The sequence below is a fragment of the Crinia signifera genome, chromosome 4, assembly GCF_055691185.1.
Source record: "Crinia signifera chromosome 4, ASM5569118v1, whole genome shotgun sequence".
NCBI classification, from domain to species: domain Eukaryota; kingdom Metazoa; phylum Chordata; class Amphibia; order Anura; family Myobatrachidae; genus Crinia; species Crinia signifera.
Window position 1 is genome coordinate 181,854,214 of NC_139220.1, and position 24,596 is coordinate 181,878,809.

The 24,596-nt window shown below is 44.0% G+C and overlaps 1 pseudogene; it reads left to right on the forward strand.

Moving 5' to 3' along the window:
- Positions 1-1,906: 1,906 nt before the first annotated feature.
- On the forward strand, positions 1,907-8,813 carry LOC146073000 (uncharacterized; annotated as a pseudogene).
- The last annotated feature ends 15,783 nt before the right edge of the window (positions 8,814-24,596 follow it).

Genomic DNA, 24,596 nt, shown 5'->3' on the forward strand with positions numbered 1-24,596 from the left:
ACTAGTGAGATTAGATCCTCATGTGTTTGACATCCCGTCCAACCCGATGTGCGGTCCTCTGCTCATCGGATCAGAGATTGGATGGGCTGCATTATAAGATAAATCTTATGGGGGGATGCAGAGAGGTGGCGGGTGGACTCAAACTCAAACAGGCGGGTGAGGGGAGCTGCAAGCCAGCGGGGGGGACGCAGAGAGGTGGGCGTGGGGAGCCGGGTGGCGGGAGAAATAAAAGACCTAAAAAACCCATACAAATGAATGGGCAGCCAGTGATCACTGGCTGAGAGCTCTTTCAGCCAATCAGCGGTCACCCAAATGGGTATGTTGTTTTTTTTTGCAACTCAGCCCCTGACTCCCCATGCCTGGCTTTCTGCGAAATGCCCTTCATCCGACTCCCTTTGGACAGGTCATATATACTCTAGGGGGAGACATACTATATCCCAATAGTGACGGTGAAATCAACCCCCAATATGTAGAATCCAGGCAGGGGATCCATATGTACCCTACCCCCTAACCTAACCTGACCCCCACGACCTGCAGCCTAACCCTAAACCCCTCCCCTTCTCAGTGCCGTATCTAAGCCCCCTTCTTCCAGCAGACTAACCCTAACTCACCAAACTATTGCCTAAACTTAAGAACCCCCCCCCCCTTCCCCGGCCACATTCTAGCCTGCTCTGCATACTCACTGTTCGGGAAGCCAGCAGTTGGCATTGCTCCTTTTTGGAGGAGTCATACTGTTTTCTAATGGAATTTGGAATTCCAGCATTAGTAAGTTGAAGCCCAGCATCTTGACCGTTGGGATGCTGACTGGAGTCCAGTGCCAGGTACACACGCCACCAGGCAGAGTAGGCACTGGCCTATGAGCCTTGCAACAACGCATCAAAATAATACTGATTTCATCATACAAGAATATTACATAGACTCTAGAGAGAAATGCTGTATTAATGTAATGCACCCATTATCCATTTAAATTACAAGAACCATAGACATCACATTCTTATTATAGTTTTCAAATCATAGACTGTGGGTTGATAAAATGAAAAACATACTAGTAGATAATTTGCAAGGGGGGGCCCGAGATTTCAAATGCCTTGGGCCTTCACGGAGTTGAATCAGACACTGCCCACCACTGCCAGGAACTCACTGACTGACCCAACGTAGAAAATGAGTCAACTTTCATGTTTCAAATAATGGAAATAGCTTTCAGTATTCTAAGTTTGATTCTTTCGGGCCTATATTATAATAATAATTGCGGCACTGCTGCAATTATTAACAGTCCATATCGCAACACACATTCAATTGTTAATGAAAATATCTCTGCTATGTACAAAGTGTAACATGCAGGGACAGTGGTAGCTATAAGTAAAAATACTATAACTGCTATAAATAAAAATAACCTTGTAAAGGAGCAAGTTGTACAAGATGGCCTTTACCTGTCCAGCAGGGAATATTGGCACTTAAAATACTTTTATTTCCATTGCCTGAATATGTTGTACATTATACCGCACCATACAGTACAATTATTTTAATAGTGTTAAATGATTGTTTCATAAATTACCATAAATCTACTATAAAATGCAATGTTAACAAACCAACAAAACTGTACCACAAATATTAAAATGACAAAAGAAATGTGATATGCGTTAGCTGAAGGGCAGGAAGCGACATTTCTCCCCCCTCCTTTAAACAGATGCTCCATAATTTGATTGCTTTTGCTAATGATTATCTCTGTTGTGAATACGATGTGTGATTAAATGCCTTGGTTATTAAAATCCCTTTAATATTTCTACACCGAATGTGTGCATCTCAAGAAAGTGTACTTATTTAATTACGTGCCAATAAATTACTTTTATCGTTGTTATAAGTTAGGCTAAAGTGGATGTGTCTAATACAACGACACAGTTGCATAATGAATGACTCTGGCCATATATTTGATTTCTGTTTAAGTGCAACAGCGCTTACAAGAGCTGGGCGCATTAATCAGATCTGCAGCATAACTAAGCAGCTAAATGAATATTCACCTTCTTTTCCAAGCTCTTTAGTAAGAGTACAAAAGGAATTACAAGTCCAGAAGAACCATAACAGTATAAGTGTAAATAGTACACATTTTAGACATCAAACAGACTATAAAAAGGTAACTGTTAAACAATGGGACCAGAAAATGTAGAGCAGTTTTCATACAAGGTGTGTAAGAAACAAGAGGGAAGAGAGAGGAGAGGGATGGCTGGCAGATGTGCCACACTGAGGGATGCCAGCTAGTATGAGATTTGCAAGGCAATGCGGAAGTTATTTTCAGTCAGAACCAATATGATCAAACATATCAACCTATGAGGCCCAGGGATCCACACTTGGTGAAAGAACACTGAGGCATTTCTTAGAATACCATTCAGCATACTTCGACAGAGTATGCTGGGGAAAGAGAATCACATATATATATATATATATACATATATATATATATATATATATATATATATATATAAATTCCTTGAGGCGGCACTCAATTGGCAAAATAGCAAGTAATCAATAAGACATTCAGATGACTAGGTGCCTTCCGTGAAGCAGATTTGTGTGTTCTGCTCATGTAGAACTCCCGGCAGCGGCACTCAAAAGTAAATAACAACACCAGAGGCTGTGGGTTTGGGCTCAAACCCACAGCCTCTGGTGTTGGTATTTACTTTTGAGTGCCGCCGCCTTGAGTTCTATATAGATATATACAGTGCTAGCTGAAGTACCCAGTATCGCCTGGGTTTGAATCTTCAATTTATTAAGATATCAATGTTGGACATAACAACATTTGAAAAATAATTAGCTCTTCCAGCACACCAGTGTGGTGGCTTCCCATTAATATCCGATTTTTTTGGTGAATGTCACCAGTAACCCTAATCCTAAGGTTTAATTTCTGCTCAGTTTTATATCCACTTTTACATGCAAGATGGGTTTTAAGTTTTTTAATTCTGTTATAAATTTTGGGTAAACAATATGTTGTCTTCCCACCTCCATTTCTGTCATTATTTTAGTTTACAAGAAAGTAGTGTATCTCGCACAGGAAGGGGTGTAGGGAGGGCAGAGCCAGTGGAGCACGAGCTTGGGGCACTGAGACATCAAAGGGCGCCGAAACCTTGCAGCCCGCTCCCCCCGCTACCTCCTCCGCCCGCTCCCTGCTCTGCCCGGCTGAGCTCAGCTGCCACCCTGTTCGCCGCTATTAAGTCTCCCGCTGCACCGCTAGCCAATAGGCAATGAGCAAATTGAGTCCCCCTTGGCAAGGAGTACATTAAATCCCCTTTGGCAACAAGCACATTAAGTCCACCTTGGCAATGAGCACATTAAGTCCCCCATGGCAAGGAGCAAATTAAGCCCCCCTTGACAACAAGCGCATTAAGTCCCCCTTGGCAATGAGCAAATTTAGTCCCCCTTGGCAATGAGCAAATTAAGTTGCCCTTGGCAACGAGCACATTTAATCCCCCTTTGTAACGAGCACATTAAGTCCCCCCTTGGCAACAAGCACATTAAGTCCCCCCTTGGCAATGAGCACATTAGGTCCCCCTTGGCAATGAGCACATTAAGTCCCCCTTGGCAATGAGCACATTAAGTCCCCCTTGGCAATGAGCACATTAAGTCCCCCTTGGCAATGAGCACTTGTCCCCCTTGGCAATGAGCACTTGTCCCCCTTGGCAACGAGCACATTAAGTCCCCCTTGGCAATGAGCAATTTTAGTCCCCCTTGGCAATGAGCAAAATTAGTCCCCCTTGGCTATGAGCAAATTTAGTCCCCCTTGTCAATGAGCAATTTTAGTCCCCTTGACAAAAAGCAGATTAAGTCCCCCTTGGCAACGAGCAAATTTAGTACCCCTTGTCAATAAGCACTTTTAGTCCCCCTTGGCAATGAGCAGTTTTAGTCCCCCATGGCAACTAGCTATTTCAGTCCCCCTGGCAACGAGCATGAAGTCCCTTGGCATCGAGCACGAAGCCCCTGGCATCAAGCATGAAGTTCTTAGCAATGAGCATGTAGGTAAGTGCCACTTATGTGTCAGATGTGTAATGGGCATTATGTTTTTTTATATAGTATGTAATGGGCATTACAGTTTGTTATATAGCATGGGTCTTCAACCTGTGGCCCTCCAGATGTTGTGAAACTACATGTTCCAACATGCATTGCCACATTTTTTCCTATGAGAGCATGCAAAAACTGTCAGGGCATGCTGAGACATGTAGTTCTACAACATCTGGAGGGCCACAGGTTGAAGACATGTGTTATATAGTATGTAATGGGCATCATGTGTAACCTTATGTGTAATTGGCATTATGGCATGTGGCTTTATGTGTAATGGGTATTACAAAGTTTGCAAAAATGTGCAATGGGCATTACGGTGTGTGGTATAATGTTAGGCCGTGCCCCCTTTTTGCTGCGCAAGAGCCCCGCCTACTACAAATCAGGAAGGTGCGAAACATGCCCTTGCTCCGGGCACCGTGGCACCTAGCTACACCACTGCGCACAGGACACTTAAGGTTATTGCAAATATTAGAAAATCCAGCTATGTAATAAATGATTAGAATGCAAGCTCTCACGAGCGGTGACCTCTTACCTCATGTGCTTATCCTTTCTTACTTCTGTAGTCTTCGACTGTACCAAAGCATGCTGTTTGCTGCCACCTGGATACTTATGTTGCAGTAATCGGCTGATGTTCCTATAATCATTTACCCTGTATTTGTCCTGTATTATCTTCAACTGTTTTCCAGTTTTGATTATCTGTACTCTGTAAATGGGCGCTGCGGAACCTTTGTGGCGCCATATAAATAAAGGATAATTATAACAATAATAATCATGTGGGAAAATAGTACTAATAAAGAAGTTCCCCCGTAATTGAATAATCATGTACTCATATCTCCCAACATTTGCTGACACAGGGGCGGAACAGGCCAGGGTGCGTGACGAAGGCGCATGGCAAATTTTGGGGGGCATGGTCTACCGAAAGGGGCGTGGTCTATACTCACAGAGCTCCCGAGAGGCCCCGTTTTCCGCCACAGTGGGCGCATGCCCAGAAGCACAAGAGTTTATTCTCGGACAACAGGGGGGACTCCCAACTGCCCGCTCGCCGTGGGACACTGCCGGCGGTGAGAGGGACGCGGGAATGTCCCAAAATACCGGGACGTTCCAGCGATAAGCGGGACAGTTGGGAGGTATGATGTACTCAATTACAAATGGGTGATTGTGGAGAACAAAAATCCATTTATCAAAGGGATTTCTTAATGATATGATGAAAAAGGTTAAAGTTTTATTAAGTTCTTTGTAAAATATAACAGTCCCCTTCAGGTGGCTGTAACACACACAGACAAGACAAACAGTTACTTTAAAATCTGGAAATAAATCTGGTACTTATGTAGTATCTGGGCTGCCGATTTTTTGATTGTATGCCTTAAGTTAAGGCATACAATCAGATGCGATGCGATGACCCGATTTTTCCATAGGATTCAATGTTAAAATGGACTGAGTCCATTTTAACATGGAATTCAATGGGAAAAAGGGGTCCTTTTCATACCCCTACTATCCAAGTGGGCATGGAGTTGGATATAAACCTGTGGCGAGCGTAGCGAGCCACCGAGCCCGAAGCGTGGCGAGCGAAGCGAGCCCCGCGAGGGGACGGTATTCTGTGTCCCCTCGCGGGGCTCGCTACGCTCGCCACGCTTCGGGCTCGGTGGCTCGCTACGCTCGCCACAGGTTTATATCCAACTCCATGCCCACTTGGATAGTAGGGGTATGAAAAGGACCCCTTTTCCCATTGAATTCCATGTTGAAATGGACTCAGTCCATTTTAACATTGAATCCTATGGAAAAATCGGGTCCATCGCATCGCATCGCATCGCATGCGATATGGTCGGGTGCGATGCGATGCGATGGACCCGATTTCAAAATCGGCAGCCCAGTTACTACATAAGTACCATAAATCTTTTATACACTCAGTCGATGACTGCTGATTACTCTATATATTCAATTAATTATTCATTTTGGTCTCAGAGTAAAAATTAGTGAGATTTTGGTATACAAGAAAATGGTCAAAAAGTTTTTAAGTGTAATAAAGATGGTCTTACATTTGTGATGTTATTCTTTTAAAAACATGAATGTATTAACCCCTTGAGTGGTGGGTTTTGCTGGGGCAGGACAAACCTACCAGGGCAGGTTTGTCCTGCCCCAGCAAAACCCACCACAGGAATTTGGAAGCCCCTCCTCCTTCACGTCTGCTCCGGCGTTAGTATGCCGGAGCTTCCCTGCCGCCGCTGTCCCCGCTGCCTTAGCTGGCCGCCTGTCACACTCAGCAGTGACATCGGTGGCAGGCTGGGGGATAGAGATGGCTAGTGAATCTCTGTCTCGACCCAGTGACTCGAATCATTAGGCTGAATGCATGATTAAAGTCACTCACTGTTGCATGAGTCGAGACAGCAGCAGTAGCATTATAGCATAGCAGGCTCAGCCCCTCCTCTTTGAGTTGTAGGCTCAGCAGGAGGAAAGAGAGTACAGTATCAGTTGAGTATAAGTCAAGTCTGTGCTGTGCCTTGCACTGTCTCTGCCTGCAATTCCAAATGAGTTGTGAGTAGGGATGCTAATCCCGGGTCATTTTTTCAATCCCGGGATTCGGGATTGAAAATTGCTCAATCCCAGGATTCCCGGGATCCTGGGATTGGCAACCCTAGCAGCAGGTTCTGCAGGTAGGGGAGCTGTGGGACCTGGCAGAGAGTCGGGCGCTGCTGGAGGGCTTCCTGCGGGAGCTCTTCCCCACTGAGCTGGCGGACAGAGCCGACCTATTCCGGGGTAAGGGAAGCCCCGTACCGGTCTCCCCGTGTCAGGGGATACGTTATACTGCCAGTCAGCCCCAAGCCTGCCCCGGACCGGACTTTACCTTTCGTGCTTGTGTTCTTCCTCTGCAGGCCGGAGTCCTTGCTGCTACCGGGGTCCAGGCTGCAGGTGTGGGAGATCCTGCGGGATGTGAGGAAGCGGATGGCCGGAGGGTGCACTGTGATCGGGGTGATCGTGCTGCCAGATAATGCCGCAGGGAAGACGGAGCAGAACCAGGTGGTGATCTCCGTGCACATCCCTTCCCCGGGCACCGCCGTCCTGTCCCTACTCTCCCTGCTCCAGTCTGTGTTCAAGCTAAAGGGACAGGGCAGTCTGAGGTCTGAGCCGTGGCCCTGGTGCCCGGGCATGAGGAGATGCGGAGAGAGATCCGTGGGTGGGTGGGCGGGCGGCTGAGGCGGGCTGTGCGGCTCGTGCCCTGCGCAGCGTGACCTCTGACCTCGTCACGCTGCACAGTTCTGCCGGGTATGGGAGAAAAGACGATGCCCGGAATTAGACTGCACATGCGCAGTCTAATCCCAAAATCCCGGGATTGGAGTTTCCAATCCCGGGATTGAAATCACGGCGATTTGGGTGGCCAAATCCTGGGATCTCGCCAATCCCGATCCCGGGATTGGCCACCCTAGTTGTGAGCAAAGCCACTGTCTTACTTCCTGGTTTGACAGTACACAGTGCACACTGAGGGACTGAGACTCTGCAACTCCCTGATTGTGCTGTGAGCCTTGCACTGTCTCCCTTTGCCTGCAAAACCATATGAGTTGTGAGCCAAAACGCTGTTTTCCTGGTCTGCCAGCACACAGTGCACACTGAGACTCTGCAACTCCCTGAATGTGCTTTGAGCCCTGCACGGTCTCTCTGTGCCTGCAAAACCAACTGAGTCATGAGCCAAGCCACTGTCTTACTTCCTGGTCTGCCAGCACACTGAGGGGCAGATTTATTAAGCTCGATGAAGTGATAAAGTGTCTGTTTTTTTATCCCTAGCCAATCAGCTCCTAACTGTGAAGTTACAGGCTTGGTTTGTAGAGTGACAGATGATTGGCCAGTGATAAAAACCAGACACTTTATCACTTCACCGAGCTTAATAAATCTACCCGAGACTCTGCAACTCCCTGAATGTGCTGTGAGCCCGTGCACTGTCTCTCTGTGCCTGCAAGACCAAAGGAGCCGTGACTTGTGTGACGAGTCACTGACTCAACACACTTTACCGAGATGAGCCTTGTATCTCAACTCATTTCAATGAATCGATTTGCCCATGGCTGCTGGGGGATCTTCGCGGTGGCTCAGGAGGACTCGGGTGCCTTAGCGCTCCCGAGTCCCCCCAAGCCGCGCCGACCAGTGATGGCTGGCTGGTGGGCGGGTCAGGGGATCGCCGGAGCAAAGGTGATGGGGGAGGGGTGGGACTGCAAGGTTGATAGGTGCTGCACCAGTGGTGCACACCTGGACACCACTGGCGCACACGTATTGTATATTAGTGGAAATTTTCCGGGACAGCCCGCTACGGCAGCGCAGCAGAGCCTGGAAAATTTCCGGGCATACCACTCAAGGGGTTAATAATAGATTTTAAGTTTGGATAAATCCAATACATTTGGCTGTTTAGCACTAAAAATATTGTAAACATAATACAATGTATCTGACACTAATTTGAGACTGTGTGATGCTGCATATATAATATATGTCATTCAAGGCACATTATGCATCACATTAATGAACAAAAATTCTTGTGTCAATTGTATCAAAATATGTTATAATTGTTATTGGTACCCAGGCAAAGAGGTAAGTACAGCGTGAATTTCCCAATCCTTGCTGCTACCTCAGTCTTCTGTGAGCAGACGGAGTTGAGAGCAGGAAAGGGCACGCTGCTAGTAATGAAACCGGCTGCAGTGATATCACCAGTAAGTGGTGTTAGATCCACCCTGCAGGAGATAGAAATTCACCACCTGATGATCAAATCTATGCTGGTGAAGTAGATAGGAGAGAAAAAAGGGGGAGAAAAATAGATCAGGGGGAAGAGAGACTGAGAAAACTAGGAGGTAAAAGAGGGCAGCGTGCGGGTCCCCGTATCTTCTACTGTCAACCATCTTCAATAAGTGCGGGCGGCCGGTGAGAGCTGGTAAACGCTGGTGTAAGGATCAGGAAAGTTGTGAGTGCAGGAGAAACAGGTGTATGGTGTTAGGTCAGCACTGGTGTCTGCACATTGCAGCAGTGAGATGCGCCGTCAGCCAGTCTCCAATGCACCTGAAAGAAAGGGGGGAGAAGCACCTGGGAAACAGAGTGTGCTGCCGCCTAAGGAATCAGTGAGCAGTTCCCTCCATGTCTGGGAGCTGCATACTGCTGGAGGACGCGTTTCACCATGTGGGCTTGATCCTTACAGGGGATCAAGCCCGTGTGGTGAAACGTGTCCTCCAGCAGCTGATAACGCGTATGGAATCCCTTCGGGGCATATAAATTTGGGTGGAGGCGATAGGCAGTATGCTATAAATACGTAAACATAATAAAAATGATGATACTGAACATACGACAAATCATCATGGGATTCATAAAAGAGAAGGGAAGTATAAATTACAGAGCCTGCGTCATCAGTTATATGGGAGGGGCAGGTGTTCCTAATAAATTGCTAACCAAGTGTCAATTATTAAGTGATTATAGTAATTATGCAAAAAAATAATAAGTGTTTATTTCAAGAGTAATCAGTGTAATGTGTTTACGCATAACTTTGGGCTTAACAAATAAAGGCAAGTTAACTTTTTTCTAGGTCACACAAGTTTCTTGCAGCTATACACATATTTATATAAATCCCTTTGCATTTGAAAGGAGGATGGTGTGCTACACTGTAATGCCTTGCAGGGCACTTCAGCAAACAGGTCACATGATAAGGTTTACTCTCCGATACAGCATGTAGGCTCTCAGATTCGCTAGGTACTCCAGGGAACAGTGGATCCTTTGATGTGCAAAACTCAATTCCTAACCGTTAATGAGCCATTTTAAGTGAAACTTGCTAAGATTATTATCCTTATAATTATTCAGTCTTGCTGATAAAGAACCCTGACATACTTCACAATTCTGAGGTTGCTTTTACTATATTGTATATGAAAGAAGCAAATGACTTTGTAATTAAATGTTTAATTAAAACACTCATATATAACTTTTTATACAGTACTCTGGTAAAAACATAAAATATGAAAACAGTTACATAGTTTTTTAGGAAGTATGAATCCTTCGCTAACATCATCTAACAAATATATGGGGTGACATTCTATGCTTTGAGATAAATGCGCATGTTTTTTTAGCGCACCACATCGCCGCTATTTGCACTTTTTAAAATCGCACTTTTCAGTCAAAATTTGCATATTTAATGTGATGCGCATTGGAGGCTGAATAGTGCGAAGAGGTGCGATTTGCGGCGAAGTGGTGCGATTTTAAGTAACAAAAAAGTGCGAGTTCTTCCGCCGGTCATGTGCGAGTTTTGGACCAACCGGAGTGCGTTTTACAAAACTGTCTCCGCATGAGTAAGAACCCCCCAACCTATTGGCCCACCTGTGTCCCCTCCATTATGCATCACACCCCCTATATAAAGGGGCATTGGCGCCATTTCACTCTTTGATAGGAAGTAAGGAGCATGGAGAGGAGCAGTGGCAGTGTGAGTACAGGAAGAGGTGTTGGTGGCAGAGTGAGGAGTGGCAGAGGGAGCAGTGGCAGAGTGAGGAGGGGCAGAGGAAGCAGTGGCAGAGGAAGCAGTGGTAGAGGGAGCAGTGGCAGAGGGAGCAGTGGCAGAGGGAGCAGTGGCAGCAGCCAGCCAAGTGGGAGAGGCAGCAGTGTGGCAGGCAGCATGGCCACAGCAAGGGCAGCCCCACACCAGGCCCTGGGCGTCCAGCCCCAGCAGGAGGAGGTGGAGGATCCACTGGCATCCCCATCCTACAGCCAGGACCTTGACCATACCCCACACCAGCTGCAGGAGGGCCACATGTCAGAGGTGGAGGAAGATGGTGGTGAGGAGGAGGAAGACACTGGCATGGAGGAGGAGGGCTACATGGCTGGAGTTGAAAATGAGGAGGAGGAGGAGGTGATAGCTGGCCGCACCAAAAGTGGCCGAAAGGTCCGCTTTTCATATGAGGAAAATGCAACACTTGTCCGGGCTATCCTGCCAGTGTTTGAGCGTTTGCTTGGTAAATCTCACCACAAGACCACTGCACAGCGCAAAAGGGCTATGTGGAAGGACATCACCCAGGCGGTGAACGCTGTCAGTCAGCACAAGCGCCTGGTCTGCAATGTGAAAAAGAGATTTAACGACATCAAACGGCAGTTGAAAAATAAAATGGCCATGGAGTTGGAGGAGGCCACCAAGACTGGAGGAGGAAGCCCCACCACTGTGTGCTACAATTCATATGAGGTGAAGCTGAAGCGCATCATACCCCCTGAGGTCCTGCCTGGCATGCACGTGGCGGATTCCGATAGGCCGCAAACGCCATCCAAAGCTGGTAAGTGTGACTCCATGCAATGTTAAACATACATGCCAATGTATTATAACTGTAATGTTCACTTGTATTGTTATGCTAAGTAAAGTGCTGCTGTTGAACTAAATAGCCCAGCAAGGTCATGCACAAGAAATTGCCTGCTCCTACTTTTAAATTGCTGATAATGCTGGGCCTTGTAGTTCCACAACACCAGTGAGCCATGTTTGACTGCAAACTTCATTCATACATGTATCAAATGTACTTACAAGCTAGATAGCAGCAAGGGATAGGTCAGCACCACCATGTGCATCCGTTGGGCACTGTGTATTAGGTTCAATGTGGGTGGAAACAGATGGTATTGGTCAATAATTTGTTTATGAGTACACTTACACCACAGGTACATTTTGGAGTACAGGGCACATGTGCTAACCAGAAAAGTAACGGCTGCTGATGTATGTCCGCCACAACTTCTTTATAGCAAGTAACACTTGAGTAAAATGCTTAGAGAAAGTGGCCTGTGATACCCCCAAGGCCCATGAGGTCACAGACTGAGTGAAGCCTGTGGCCAAATAGTAGAGGGCACACATTAATTTGTGCTGGCCAGACACTGCATAGTTGGCTCCCCCAAAAGGGTCCAAATCATCTCTCACCTGCTCATATAAGTCCAACAGGTTAATGCGGTGCAGCGTAACCATCCCCACAACCTGTTGATCCGAGAGGGAGTCCAGGTACAGGCGAGCACGATACATACGTGGGGTACGCAGTAGTCGTTGGGCTACCAGGATCTGTTGCGCAGCTTCCTCCCTCCTGCGCAGCTCCTCCAAATGGGCCACATCACAGATAAGCAACTCCAAAATAGTCTGCAAAATCTCCATGTTTGAAACCCTCACAGGTGTCCTTAATGATGTTGGGGTTTATGTAGGGGTGTTTGTGAGTGAAAATGAGGGCACCTGTGGTGAAATTAACCATGTGTGCACTTGACCAAAATGAGTTCTGGGCCAAATCGCCAAACAGAACCTGGTCTGAAATAAGTGCGATAATTAGACACCTAAAAAGTGTGATTTGCAAATGCGCATTGCATTAAATAAGCGAGTTGTATACTTTTCTATACAAAAACATCCGGATGCGATAAAAATGCGAATTAATCTCACACTTTTGGTCCGCATACCTTAACGCACATAATATGCGATTTCAGTCCCTTAGCGCATCCCATTAAATTGGCGATTTGATGGGAAAATGCGATATCGCCATTTTGTTGTCTAATTAACGCCAAAAAACGCAAATCGCATTCCATAGAATGTCACCCATGATGCGTATTTTAAAATGATAACTGTTTTATGATCAGTAAACAAGCATATAACAATAATCTTATTACTGTTTATAATATGGAACAAACACATGCAACTCTAGTCAACATTAAAACAACTTTTGGAGAGCTGCTATCAGCACATAACAACCAAGAGCATAGTACTGTATATACTGCATATGATCCACACAAAAAATGTGCATTGTTTATATGAGTTTTCTCATGCAATTTGAATTTGACCTTCTTGGCGCAAACACAAGGGGGTAACCCGCCATAAGCTATAGTCTGATCAGTGGCAGAACTTATGAGTGGAGGGCCCAGGTGTAAAGATATCATTGGGGCCTCTGAAGTTCACAATTTGTAACACAGCAGGGGGTCCCTTAGTCCAATGCACCCGCTGCACCAATGGTAGCTCCGCCTCCAATTCTGATAAATATTGCAGTAACCTACAAACTGGCACCCCCCATTGTGTATTACAGGATACTTATACACAAGCTTTAAGCCTTTGAGTGCCAATGTTGATGTCAGAGATCCTTAAAACATCTGTTAAAAATTCTAGCGTCTCTCAAAGCGATTGATATTTTTTGGGTGCAATATTTACCTAAGCTTCAATTAATTGACTTGGCTGTAGTTGATTAAATTTATACTAAAAGAACAGTCGCTGGCATTTTAAGTGGGTATTTTGACGATCTCTCACAACGTTAGCACTCAAAGGGTTAAAATAATGCTTGCATAAAATAAGTAACCCATGGAAAAATAAATAAAATAAAAAGACTTTTAAAAGTAGGAATACTGTGATATTTGTATACTTTATAAATATACTTGAAAGTTATCCATTTGGCAGCTTTTAAAGTCTCTAAATGAGAAACGTATATAAATGAACAGAACAAAGCAGTACATTTGCTCTTTTGTTTAATAACAATTCCCCATTACCAATTATGTCTTTCAGTACAGCTGTAAAATACAGAAACGTAACAGCAGCAAAACAATGGACACCTGGCTGAAACTAATTTACAACTCACGGTGACCACAAGGTCATACATATCCATTACTTTGTATACTATGATATAGCAGCACAATCTAACATGATGGAAATTATATATTTCCAAATCTAGTGTAATCCTTTAGGCACCACCCAATGGAAAATCATATTATTATTTTTTGGCAGTCATTTGTATAGTGTCATCATATTGTGTAGCACTGTACGGAGAATAGTAAATCAGCCTCTGCCCTATTGGCATTTACAGTCTAAATTCTCAACCGCACAAACACATATCCGCCAGTGATCATTTTTTAAAGCAGACAATTAATCTGCCTGGATATTGGGATACAACTAAATCAAACCTGTGATACGATATGTCGTCATACAGAAATATGTCTGGATGAAGAAAATGGTTATACTGTATATTTCTTCAGACAATATGACATAGGAGTCATTGCAGGAAGCAGTACAAAGAGTGGAGAAGTGCGCCAATGGAGAGGTTGCCAATCCAATCAGCTGATAAGTATCATTCTATAGAATGCACTTATTAGATGTTACTTCAAAGCTGATTGGTTGCCATGATCAACATCTCCACTGGTTCACTTCTCTTTTTTCACTGCTTCATGAATAGACCCCAACAGTTCTGAGAGTCAGATCTATCAAAATATGTTTACAGAATATACTATTCTCTATTAATCATAATATACTGTAGGTTAACATTTATCTGTACTACATGCTTAGGGTTAGACTGACCAAAGGAAACCCCTAGTGAGCCGACTTGTCTGGAGGAGTCCTGCTCCGCCTCTAAGGATCAGGTTTCAGACTGTGCACTTATTATATATATGTCTGATTTTCATGCAAAAGTTGGACACCTTAATTTTATTTTCATTAAAAAAAAGGGCAGCTCCCCTGGTCTGATATGGGACACATGGGGCACCCCTGGAATTATACGGCACACATGCGGGCACCCCAGGACTGATACAGGACACATGGGGGCACCCATGGAATTATATGGCACACATGCGGGCACCCCTGGACTGATACAGCACACATGCGGGCACCCCTGGACTGATACGGGACACTGGGCAGAGCAGCTGGACTGATATGGCACACTTAACACCCCTTGCAGATTAAAAAAAAAAACATTTCAATTAAAAAATGGGGGCAAAAAATGGACTGACACGGGACACTGGGCAGCACAGCTGGACTAATTCGGGGCAGCCCTGTAGTAAAAAAAAAAAAAATTCAGAGATCCCTTTAGATGTCCCCCACAGTGGTCCCATATAACACAGCCACCTTTAGTAGTAGCCTTAGTAATGCCCCCTTAGTAGCTGTTACCTGAATATGTTACCCCCTCAGTAGTTCCCCCTTAGTAGATGTACAGTTCCTGCACATGTAGTTCCCCCTTAGTAAATGTATCTTTTGTTGCTTCCCGATATATATTTGTCCCCCTTAAGCAGCCCCCATAAATTTATAGCTTCTATTAGTTCCCCCCTTAGAATGTCCTCCACAGTGGTATTATGTTATGGTATTATATTATGTCCCCCATAGCTTTTTTTTCCCTGTGCGCACAGACAGCACGGACACATCCGTGCTGTCTGACTTCTACATGCCGAATGAAGATGGCGCCGGAGCCGGATCTTATATAGAGATCCGAATCCGGCGCAGGGTGATGATGTTTCACCCTCGTTTTGGACCCGGGAAGATGGCGGCGAGCACCGAACTCCCTGGATCCGGCCTCGGATCAGGTAAGTCCGTGGGGGTTCGGATCTCTAGGATCCGAACCCGCTCATCTCTAATTGATACATGTACCAAAAGCTGATTTTATCGGTATAACACCCATTTTTTGCTTCATAAATAAGATGCATAGGGGGAAAGGGGGAATTTACTAAGATGTGTATTCTACTTCACATGTGATGTTGCTATGGGCAACCAATCAGAATCTACTTCTTATTTATGTAGCACCCTCTAGAAGATAGTAGACAGGATCTGATTGGTTGCCCATCATCAGAATACACCATTGAATACACATCTTAGTAAATTTCGCCTTAGAATTAAAGAGAGGTAAGTATAAATGAGTCTGTGTATATAGATTTCACTTTGTCTTTGACATAAAATTAAGTTGGTAATACAATTTTATTTGCTAAAACAATGACTTAAATAAACAACGTGCCATACCAATAAATGTGATGTTTGTTATGTCCGTTATGCACCTGTATAACTATCATGCTATCATAAGGCACCAGATAAGATATTTTTATCTGGTTGGGCAGACATAAGGCTTCTGGTTGCCCAAGTCTGATTAAAGAACGTACGTAATCTTAAAAGCTTACATATTTATAAATTAAATACATAATAATGTTTTCACTTCTGACCAACAATTTGTTTTTAATAGAAAGCTGTCAGAGGAATTTGTATTAAATTAATATGATTGGTTTAGGATGTAAATATAATCAGAAATTTCATTACATGATCTAGAGTTAATTTATTAATGCTAAAGAAACATGACATTGCCTAAATGAATCATTTTAGAAATGATGGTTTATAAATATGGCGAAATATGCTGGCTGTAAGATGCACAGTGCTTACGGAATTAACACAATAATGTGCACAATATGGTAATTTCTTGGTGTCTCAAGCTCGCATGCACATCATATGATATCGTAACGAACATTGGTAAAAAAAATTTGGTAGGATATTTGAATAATTTAGTTATACTATGTAGCTATAAAATAATTGTTTTAAATGTATGCATCATTTAATTATATTTAAATTTGAAGAAAATATGGACACACCTTTTTTAATCAATGCAGAAATAATATGAAGGGGGGGCAAAACCCATAGCATGGGGGGGGCCCGGGTCACTTTAGACAGGGGGGCCCCCTCCCACTTGTCATTACTGGCCGCAAACTGCACAGGAAAATATTACACTGTCAAAACACAAAGTAAAGGCAGTATAAACTTGGTCAATGGGTAACTGTAGTCAGGGAGTCGGGGGGGGGGGGGTTATAAAAATACCACATGAAAAGCCTGTGTTTGTCCCTCTGTACCTTACTCTGAAGGAGCCCTGACAGGCTCAGTGCTGCCTCTGAAAAACCCTCTCATGACGAGGCCGCTGCTGCTGCTGTCCTCTATGGGCCTGAGAAGTATGTGATGAGCTCCAAAAAGCAGAGCTCAGCCCAAGTCACTCAGTCTCTGACCTCTTGTTTAGAGTCTCATGGGGCTTAGTCAACTCCCAGCCTTGTGCAGTCAGTGTGCCTTGGCTCCCGATGCTCAGCACCATTAATCATTGTCACATAGATAGGTGAAGCTGCAGCACTACCCTACTATTTTTATAAATACATGCCAACCACAGGGGGTACCTTGACAGAGGGGGGCCCAGGGGTACTGACGCCTTTGCCCCCCCCCCCCTTTATCTGGCCCTGCAAGAACCAGATCATTCTTAAACAGCTTTTACCCTGAGGAGAACATACCTCCCAACATCTTGGCTGCTGGAATAGGGACACTCGCGCGGTGAATTTGCGTGATTTATGCAAATTAGCCACAACCCCATTTTCGGCCGCGAATAGACGCTGTGCGCATGCGCACAGCGTCTATTCAATCAGCTTGGGGGCTCCCAACTGCCACCCCCCGCAGCGGGACAATGCCAGCCGTGGGTGGGACAGCGGGACAGGGCCCGAAAATCGGGACTGTCCCACTGAAATCGTGACACTTGGGAGGTATGGGAGAAGGGTGTTAAGGCCCATTTATAACTGTATATTTGTGATTTATTCCCTGAAAACGTCCTTTTTAGGGGGCTGAAATACAGTACCTAAAATTAGGTACAGTTGCAAGAGTGTAAATATATCCAGTAATTAAATGACCTTAAATATAAAAGTCTTTGTTGATGAGGTCATTGTCAATAAGGTCCTCCTCTTCATGGCAACCACTTTTTTCTTCTGGTTTCTGTTGTTCAACAGAATAATTGGTACACAAAAGCTATAGAACGCGCTGCAATCACTCTAGGGACATGACATTCTGATTAATGCAGCCAGAGTAACCAGATCAGGTATGTGACTGAGTCACCATCAGCTGATTTGAGACAACAATAGGATACTTTTGAGTTCCATTGTTCAATATTTCTGTGCTTCACATTTCCCACTTTGCTGATATCATGCCCGGACAAATGCACAATATTCCGAGGGAACCTCTTGAACTGTATAACAGGATAATATTTTACTATTAAACAGAATCCTGGTGAGGTAAAGTAGAACACTGTATAGTATTTGCATTTACAAACATTTCACTTGTATATAAATCTTTTACATAAACTTACAGACCAGGAGGATTAAGGGTTTTCTATTAATATATACATGTATGTGTTTCTGTTTTCTGTTTAATATATTTATTTCATCTCACATCAAATCCCTTTTTCCACTTACTTCAAGAGAACTAGGAACATGTAAGTCATACCGCAAAGATTGCTTTCAAAATACACTGATTTATACAGCAGAAAGAATACAATATCTGTCAAGCTGACTGACCTCAGTAACCAAAAAATGTCAAAGAATTTATTTTTCAGTGCACACGTCTGTTAATTTATTCTGAATCATTTAGATAACACTGGATATTTTTAAGCAGGTTTAGAAATGAGATTTAATAGGATGAGAGATTCAGAAAGTGAGAGATTCGGTAAGAAATCTCCAGTTTTTTTAAAGCGGCAACCATTTACACTTCAAAATCAAACTGGTTTTGCAGTGTAAATGATTGCCGCTTTAAAAAAAACTGGAGATTTCTCACCAAATCTCTCACTTTCTGAATCTCTCATCCTATTAAATCTCACCCTTTGTATTTGAATGCTCTGCAGATCATGGACTATTAACTTTATACAGGGCCTGTGCAAGCCCTTTCAGCGCCCCAGGCGACCCCCCTGCCCCCCTCTGCTCTGACCCGGTCGGGAGGGATGCAGCCACCGTCTACTTGCTCCACGGCACTGGGGGGCTGCGGACGCCACCCACCAAAGATTGCCGCTGAAGGGGGGGAGGGCCGCCACCTGCCCGAGAAATGCCGCTGACGAATGACAACCAGTCGGGGGCACCAAGTTTAACGCAGGGAGTAACACACACGGACGGGCTCCAGGCGGGGTGGGGAAGGGGGGCGGGTGCGTATGGCACTCATCTGAATAACTTGGCAGGTGCGTGCTGCTTTCTTCCTGCTGCTCTCCGGCGGGACCTTTCCTGCTGCTGCTGCTCCTCCTGCAGCTCATTACTGCCCTCCAGTGGCCAGCACCCTAGGCAGATGGCTAAAGCTGCCTAGTGGTGGCGCCGGCTCTGACTTTATATTCTCTATAATCTCCCTGAACTCATATGTAGGGGTTGAACTTTTAGCTTTGTGGCTCTGACTCTATGAAACTCTCTTCCCCGCACAATTTGAGTTGCCTCCATTATAGAATCCTTCAAAAATTGACTCATGCATTTCCCTAATATCCACTGTTAAGCTTACTGTAAAGGCAAATGTAAAGCACCTTGGGGGGTATTCAATACAGGATTCTGACTGTTGGAATGTCTCGACAGTCGGGCTGTTATCGTCTGATCTGACACTAACCCGACAGATGAACATAGATTAACAAAAATGTAAATTTCCGATAAAACAGATTGGACTTTTTCATTTGCGTCAGCATTGATTAGGTGAGTACCGATATTACACCTGTCGGAAAATATTGGCACAGTTTGAATACTCCACTCCCTTGAGTTTATTAGGATAAAATTGCCATAAAACATTAGTAGTAGTAGTAGTAGTAGTAGTAGTAGTAGTAGTAGTAGTAGTAGTAGTAGTAGTAGTAGTAGTAGTAGCAGTATTTGCAATAATACATGATGATTTTGATAATGAGGTTTTGTAGATGAACAACTCTGGCAGATTGCATGAATGAAACAGAGTAGTAGAATTTCATCTAATAATGGGCATGCTATGAAGGATGTCCTTACAAGAATAGGTAAATACAGTTACTTGGTGTAGACCAGTGGTGTCAAACTCATGGCCCTCTAGCTGATGTGGAACTAAACTTCCCAGCATGCCCTGCCACAGATCTTATATAATGGATTGCTAAAACTGTGGTAGGGCATGCTGGAATATGTAGTTCCACAACAGCTGTAGGGCCACGAGTTTGAAACCACTGGTGTAGACTATCTAGACCCCATTTCTAAAGTAATCTTTTCATATTTATGGGGCCTATTCATCAAGCATTTTTTATATAAAACTACATAGAAAGTGCAGTGTTACCGTGTTTACTACAACATTTATCCAGGGATACCATGAACCTTAAAGTGATAGAGAGATGGTGCTCTCATTAACCTTAAAGTGATGTAGAGGGTGTGTGGACAGGAGATGTTCTCATTGTGCCAGGGCCACAGCTTTAATCCTGGTGGGACAGCAAAGAGAACATCATATTTTTTTTTATTTCTAATTAGTTACAGGTGTACCATTCCGCTAATTTGACACAACTGGGAATAATATGACGAAGTCCAAACATCTATTCCAATGTAATTATAACAAGCTGAGAACTGTGCACATCCAGTAAGACATCTACAAGGCGTATGCTGTCAATGAAGACATCTGCTACTGTATATGCCGACCTTCACCCTAATCTCCATTATGCCCGATGTTTGTGTTCTGCGCTAGCTCAGGACCCATTCTGCACAGGGCCTGATTAACCAATAGGCTTATTAGGCCTAGGGTGCCAGGACTGGTGGAGGGGGGTGTTCTCTTTGCAGGTGCCACCAAGGAATAAAATGAAAGCCTAATTTATTTCATACTTGTTAGCTGCCACCAATTTCTTAAGGTGACTGCAAGATGTCTGTGCCAATGTAAATCTAAACCTGATGGAACCATTACATTATGTACATTGTGTTACAGTGCCAGGTGGACTGCCTAAAGTAAATTTTTCCTTCACACACCAAAAGCATTAGATCCTATATGCCAGATGTATAACCTTGTGTTACATGCACATGGGTAGTATGAATGGCAAATCCCTGAGCACCCATACACGTGTGTTTATGAACATTACAAGGGGAGCTACATGTATTTTAGCCTAAGCCACCTGCAACCTTTAATCAGGCCCTGGTTCTGCACATACGCAGGACGAATCCTGCAATCACAATGCAGAATAGTGAATTCCTCTGCTTAACTGACAGGCAGAACCGTCGGCGGGCAGAGGCAGCTAACATTTTTGGAAATGGGGCAAACAGCTTTCATATTAGATCCAAGCTGAATCAGGCCCATTGTATGAATTGCACAACATGTTATAGTAGAATAGGTCTAAACTTTGATTTAAAAAAAGAAAATAATGGATGTAGAAAAAATGGCTTCACAAAAAAACACAAAATATGCTATATAATAAATGAACTCATTTTAAAAAGTAATGGTTATGTTTCTGCCTCAAACAGACTGCAGATCAGTGTGAGTCAACAGGATATTCATATAAAAAGTAAATGCAATAGCTTTTCAGAGAGTGTTGTGTCTCTTCCTCATGACTCAAGAAGGTGCAAGTTAGGTAACACGTTCAAGAGTCCAACAGGACCTAAATACAGTGTTAGTATAATCTGCCTTTTTTTCCTTCTTAGGTCAAACTATCTATCTATCTATCTATCTATCTATCTATCTATCTATCTAATCTATCTATCTATCTATCTTTGCTTTGAACAGGCTAATGCTGTGTACACACGGTGAGATTTGACATGAGATTTTGACTATATAGTCAAAATCGCATGCAGATCGTATGCAGATCGCACAGGTTTTTTACCTTGCGCTCCCGATGCGCCCTCCCATGACAGCACAAATTGAAACCCAGATAGACAGGACAGCAATGACTATATAGTGCAAATCTAAAGCCGATTGTATGAAGTGTATGTAAAAAGTACAGAGATAGCAAAGATTGCATAGCACTCGAATCTTAAGTCGAATAGCAAGGTAATCTCACCATGTGTACACACCATTACACGGCCATCTGTTGGCAGCAAGTGAAACTACATCTAGCTTTTGAAGCATTTGCTTTGAGCGGGCTTACTAGTAAGATAATATTCTCTGTAGTGTGTCACTTGTTTTTTTGGGTTGTGTGGTTGACCCTTATAGGCCTTCCATTCCCCAATGTACCGAAGCTCTCATCCTTTTGGGGAAAGTTGCAGTCCCCTCGAGGGAAGCCTAATGCAGGTCTCTCCAAACCTTTGGGTGCGGAGGACCCACCGTCCTAACCCTTCCAGGGGTTGAGGAAAGCGGGTCTCTCTAAGCTTCGGCGAAGAGGACCCACCAATCCCTTTTTTCCCCTCTTCGGCCTTATGGCTGAGAGGGGTTAGGGGGAAAATGGGGCCCTTCTCCTTTGGGAGAGGGTCCATCGATCGCATGACCCCCTATGCATGGCTTTAGTCACTGCACTGGTGGTGGGGGCACACCTCGGGCTCCCTGAGTTTCTTCAAACTCAGTAAGATAGTATTCTCCATGCAGTCATGTAGAGACACTAAAGAGACCATGGGCGGGATGTTGTAACATCCGCAGCCCTGTTCGCCCCCCCTTCGCCAGCCACCGCATTATTAATAACGGCATATGTTCTAACATATGCCGTTATTAACGCAAGGGACAGCTCTTGCGATAAGAGCTGTCCCTTGCGATGCGGTGCCGGCACTGGACTTCCAAGTTTGTGACCCGGGACTCCAAATGCGCAGAGTGACGTGCCGGCCACAGGGCATGCTGGGAGGGATCCGTGACGCTGCCACTGCGGAGGGAGGTTAGAGCATACAGAAATGCGGTAAAAACCCTGATAACGGGGTTTTTACCGCATATCTGTCTTAGAGAATCGCCCCCATTTCTCAGTTCACTAGGTTAGTAAAGAGATGTAATAAACCTCATTACACTACTATATATAAATAAAACAAGAACGGGATGATATAGGGCACTCTTACTACCTCACACACACAGTTACATCTTCTCAGAAAGTCATTGATCGAGAATTAAAATATTAACCTTGCATCTTAATGGTGCTATAGAGAACAAACCAATGGTAATCATTTATCAAAACAGAGCTCTGGAGCAGATGTGTCATTTGGCCTAGATGTTGACAAGGATAAGAGTGTAGTCCTTGACATTGAGATCTGTGATATCATTTTAGAAACCCACACTGTTGATTTATTTTCCCCAAACAAACTCACATGTCATTTGTTGCAAAGAATACAGATTAGAACAATATTATTTGTTATTTGAGCATATGACAATAGATTCATTCAGTAAGACGAAATGAATGCACTAAATAATTAGTGAAAAAGTAAACATACTAAAGACTATCTGACATTAATCTTTTATTCCAAGTCCTGTAATATACAGATACTAAAGCTGGTACACAATGAGCGATACTGTACATCAGCCATTCAATTGTTGGGAAAATGTGAGCCTGTGAGTAAAGGGCCCAACACACAGGGTGAGACTCAGGCATTTTCTGAATGATTTTAATAAATCGCTCAGAAAATACCTGAAAACACATGTAAATTACTGTATGTGTAGACCACACAGCAACTTAAATGCGCAGCCCCGCCATCCTGAATATGCCCACGATTCAGAATGGTGCCTTCAATTAATTTCTGTGCAGTCGCTCAGAAGGTCCTGCACATCTCTTGCATATGTAGCCGGGCCCTCTGAGCGGGTGATGCAATACTGCCGTGCCTCCCGAAACCCTACACCCATGGCTATATTAGCCAACGAGAGAGAGAGGGCATGCAGTCCAATGGTGGAGGAGCAGAGAGCACCTGAAGAGCAAGCCCTGAGAGGTGGTGGCCATGCAATAGAACTTAAAAGGCTGCCACCCCCAGGTAAAGAACACAGATGAAGATGATGAAGAAGATAATGAAGCCCTGGGAGGCAGAGGCCATGCAAAGGAGCTTCGTCCCAGGTGAAGACACCCTTGGGGGGGGGGGTGAGAAGATGCAGTTTAATAAAATAATTTAAAGCCGTGTATGTGTTTTTATTTTAATTTTCCTTTCCAGGGGGCTATAGGTGCCATTGGGTATGCTCATGGGGGGAACCCATACCATTTTGTTTACATTATTTATATATTTTTCTGCTATAGACAAATAAAGATGACACTCCTCCATGATTCAAACCCATTATTTAAATTTGAATATTTTTTTATTCCCCTGAAGTCGCCTAAACACTTTCTATGAGAGATTTTAAATCTCTCATGCTTAAATTTCTGGCACAAATCTCTCCGTGTAGGGCCCATAAGTGTATACCCCCGACATGTGTGAGAACAACTCCATTCAGAGACATATCGCATTGGCCCTACAGCACAGCCGATGAGCAAAATAGCTACAGATATATTGGTGCATCTGGCTGTCTATACAGGTGGTCTGTCAATGGCCATACACTTGTTGCAAGACTGCCTGTGACAGACATCTTAACTGGGCAGGCAAACTTAAATGTCTTTAATTAACCTTAGGCTGAATTCACAAAAATTATTTCCAATACCTGTTTATAAGTATATTATTTTTATTCAATTAGCTATCAATAAGAAAACAACAAAAAAATAGGTGGTCACCTTAATTCGAATATAATACATTCAGCGTATTGTTATTTATATACAATATAATAATAATAAAAAATACTAAATAAATAAACTTATTGGTACTTGTGTACTAGCACGGCGCCCATCGCATCGCAGACCATAAGGCATGCGATGGTATGCGATGCGATGTTACCCGATGACGGCCGATGTTATACAATTTTAAATTGTATACCATCGCATTGTATGGCATTATATGCCATTGTATCGCATATACAATGGTATGCGATTTAAAATTGTATAAGCACCCTAATGGGTTTTTCAATGTAAAAAGTGGCCCCTATAACATAATTAAACATGATGGGTGCTTAGTATGTTAAAAGCATCCCCCAACGGCACCCACACTATCAACGCCAACCCGAAGCGTGGCGAGCACAGTGAGCCCCGCGAGGGGATGCGTATTACTTTACATGTATTACGCGTCCCCTCACG